We start from the raw sequence: 4,537 nt of genomic DNA, 5'->3' as shown, positions 1-4,537 counted from the left end.
TTTTTTTACTTTTCGTCATATGGCATCCTCATTCCTCTTTCTAGCTGTATGTACTTAAAGTATAGCTACAAGACTGACTTTTATCAAAACTTGCTGTTATTTTGAAATCATTTCATCCATTTGTTATAATATTATTTTATAACTTTTTTTCTTGAGTTTGTATTTGCCCAATTAATTTTATTTGCAGTATTTTTTACCATTTCTTCATTGTATTTTCTCATTCATTTGTATGGATCAATTTGTGTTGTTGATACTAAATAATGGAGCTATTGTTGACACACGCGTTGTGTAGCTCCATTCAAGTCGATGGCAATTTTATCATGCACAATTTCTCTGTGGCAAACGAAAAGCAATGAGTTTGCCTTTAATCAACTAACAGCATCTTCATTTGTACAAGATTGTCTAGAAGGAAAATGCAATGACTTTTTCCGTGCTGAACACTGCATTTTCCCTGATATATAGTCAATTCGCGACAACTGGAATGTAAAGGGACCAACGATAAACTTTGACTTATTGAAAGTTCGACTTGCCACTATTTTAGTTTTCGACATTTTAATGTTCAAAAGCGTAGAATATTTTAGTGAATATGTACATATAACAGAAAAAACTTAGAAACTTAAAAGTTTTTAAGCACAATATGCACGATTTCTCTGTGAAGAGTTCTAAAGACAAAGTCGTGTCTGGTCTTGAACTTCTCCAGCCATTCAGCACTGGCGTGGAAATTTTCTATTGTTCAGCAATTATATTGTTCAGCAATTTATCAAAATTCGTTGCTCTCTCACACAGAAAAGGCCCACTTATGAGAATGGCATGGTCTTGATTTTGATACTGCTAGAAACACTTGAATAGAGCTGGTTCTACTTCAGGGAAGGTGCACATCTTCATTCGTTTCAAATTGGATGCATGGATTTGTACCGCTTTTGAAATTTTCCTTTTTATTTAATATCCTTGACAGAGTATTTGGAGGTATTCCACATCTCTATGCAATATCTTTATTTTTGATTGTTGGATTCCTTCCAAAGTCATGAATACGATTTACTTTACTTCCTAAATCCAAGGTTTTTAGCTTTTGCTCAGACATCTTTCTCGGGAACGTATTAGCAAATGATCAAGCTAAAGAATGAAAGGGAATGCATCTTAACTTAGGTCAGCCTTTGAATAAAGGTACAATCAGTTGACTTGACTACTTGACAGCTTAAAAGCAGATTGGTAGTCCAGCAACATGTCTAAGTGTAAACAGTACAGTTCAACAAAAGAAAACAAGCTATACTCATTTCTGTATGTGTAACTCCTTTATCGCACATTGACTCAACAGGTGTTCTCCTTGCTTTAGAGGTCAAGAATTGCAAGTGAAAGTGAATGAATTTTTCTCTCATAGTCACATGAATTAAAAATTTTGTCTTTTTTTTTTTTTTTGTTCTTTCGAAATTCATCTTTGAAAAAACTTCGAGTTAAAGAAGTTAACTTTGAGATATTGAAAATATTAGTGTGGAATGAAAGACAAAGGAATCAAGACTTGATTAAAACTTTGAGCTATAGTAATATTTGAGTTGTCGGACTTCCAGTATCGCAAATTGACTGTGTATATCCTTACCTTCATGTACAGTTCACAAAAAGAAAAAAAAATGTAATTGAAAGGACTAAGCAACTGACATTAAACTTAGCTAAACAGAAGTTTTGATAGTAAATTATAAAAAAAAATTAAAAACTTAAGAAGTTTCATTTTTAAGATGAAAATGTTGTTTTAAAAGCTAAAAGAAATATTTATGTGAGGAGAATTTAAAATCTCAATTTTCAAGTGGAAAAATAGGCTTTTTTTCTTAATTCGAGAAATCTTCTCCTCTAAAGACTTGGTGGAAGTCTTTACAGGTTTCTTAGTTGGCACTTCTCAGAACATCTAAAATGCAGCTGCATCCAGGGGTGGGTACAGACTACCATTTTAGGGGCGAAAAATTTCTGAAACTGCTTGAGTCTCAATAAAAAGCCCCAAATTAGCCAAAAGTAAGGCACCTAATAGGACATAAACGTTATTAATTAATTTCGTAAGTAATGAAAAGAAGTATTTCAAGTATTTACTTTTGAAAATAATTAATGAACCGAAAAAGATAACTGAAATGGGTTGCATTTTGTTCATAAAGTATTTGTACATAATGTGAATGGATAATATTGTCAACGGTTTTGGGGAAGGGTCTCCTCATGACACCCAACCCTCCCCTTGTATCCGCCCCTGGCTGCATCTACATTTTAAAATTTAACTTTTTAAATTCTTTTTTTTTCTCCAATGAACCATAGCCTACAGCAGTCTAAAAATATTGATTACTTAGTGGTAAAATGGTTAATTTTGAAATTTCTCTTTCCCCTCTCTTTATTAATTTCAGTCATGCTATATTTAATTTCTGTTTTATGACAATTTTTCTTATTGGAAAAATTCATCCTTAAAATCTTTTTTTTTTTGTTGATATGCTTAGAATATTAAATAGAACTTGGTTAAGTTGCAATAAATATCTAGCTTTTCATACATATATTGGTCTCAAAAAGTTAAGTTACAACCAGTTTTTTGCGTCTAATTTGCAAATGAACGAGTATAGAAACAAAAAACTTGGAGGATATGGGCATTAAATGGTTTTTTAGCCTACTTTCCCAGTAAAAGTCAGAAAAAGAAGAAAAAAGCATGAAAAAAGGCTTAATGCATCTTAAAAGTATCGCGAAAAACAAAAAGAAGAGTCAAAAATAAATAAAATAATTAAATAAATATCGAAAAATAAAAAATTGGAAAGTAGGGTATTGACATGGGGAAAAATGGCTGTCGGTCCGTCGATCTGTCTGTCTGTCCCCCCCCCCCCCCAATAACTTTTGAATGAATAGTCCGATTCGAACAAACTTTTTTTGTTTGAAAGATCTCGGCGAGGACACCTCATTCCCATATTTCACTTTTTGATTTGAATTATTTTTTGTTCAATTTTGAACAGTTCAAAAAAACTTAACATTAGCGCCTATGGGGAAACTGAAAGTCAATGTATAGATTCCGTACTTGAAGGGGGATTTACTTCAAACAAATTTTGTTGGAAATAGCTCTTGATGCCAAACTCCAGACTCCGACTCCGAGAATTTAGGGGCACCTGACTCCGACTCCTGTGCCCGACAATTAATCGGACTCCCCGACTTTGACTCTGACTTTGTAGCTTTGGCAAAAATTTATACACGGAGGACAAATGACTGATTCCGATTCTTGGATATTCGACTCCGACTCCCTTATCTCAAAATGAGATTGACTCCGACTCTGCAGCTATGGTTTTATCTGTTAAATACTTATTGTTAATATGACTTGTTTTTATTTTCATGCTAAAGTTTTAATTTAGGTATTCAGTTTTCGGCAAATAATCTCGAAGTCATTTATGTTTCTACATGAAAATATGCGCAGACGATTTTTTTTTATTTTTATGACAATGAAAATTATTTCTTTAAGTTGACATTTTATTGTTTTTATTTATTTTTGTAAATGCATTAATTCATTAAAAAAAAATATTTTTGGCAACAGGGGAAAAAGAAAAGATTATGTTTTTTTTAATATGATGTATTTATTTTAATAAGCTTATTAATTTTAATTATTATTTTTTTTTGTTTTGAAAGCAGTTAAAGAATTTTTTTAATGGAAAAAAGTGCATTAGCTGCTTTGTTTAAAAGGTGCTGCTATTTTAGTTGTTCGTTTTTTTTTTTAGATGAATAAGGAATATTTTATTCCTAGAAATCAGCTTAAGATATTAAAAAAATATGTTTGAAACAGTTTGTGATTTTAGCTATTTTTGAGAATATTGATCGGGTACAAGAAAGTAGTATGGGTATACGGGAAAGTAGGCTCGTTTAGTTCTAGACGGAACTTCTTGTTATTGAATGCGTCATAAAAATTTGAATAAGTGTATTGCAAAAACGATTTATTACAAAAAAAAGCAATCTTTGCGGAAAAGTCCATTCTTGAAGAAAACAAACATCACAGTGTTATGTAGTAAAAATGTCTTAGAAACAATACAAAAATCGATTCTAATAAGGAGTGTGTCCCCCCTCCCCCCAACTTGAATTCATTGGCGGCATCAATTTTCCATGCTGTTTATTAAGTTTTCGGACACCGGAATTGGAAGTGAAGACCAGACACTGAGTAAGCCTTGTTCCAGCTCATCTAACGACCTTGGAGGAGGATTTAAAGCATCAACCTGTCTGCCAAGATAATCCCAAAGATGTTCTATCAGATTCAGGTCTGGAGATCAAGCTGGACATTCCATTTGTTCCAAACCGTAATCCTCAAGATATTTCTCAACAATCCAAGCTCTATGAAGTTGTGCATTAAAATCCATCAGTATGAAGTCATTACCGATAGCACCAGCATATGGGCGGATCAAGGATCTCATCCCGGTATCTCAGACCAGTCAGAGTTCCTCCATGGAACACATGCAGGTCAGTGTGACTACTAAGTGAGATCCCTACCCAAACCATGATTCCACTGCATCTGTATAACTGTGGTCTTTCAACAGTGTTGGATTGA

The sequence above is a fragment of the Uloborus diversus genome, chromosome 8 (genome assembly GCF_026930045.1).
Source record: "Uloborus diversus isolate 005 chromosome 8, Udiv.v.3.1, whole genome shotgun sequence".
NCBI lineage: Eukaryota > Metazoa > Arthropoda > Arachnida > Araneae > Uloboridae > Uloborus > Uloborus diversus.
This window is presented reverse-complemented; position numbering follows the sequence as displayed.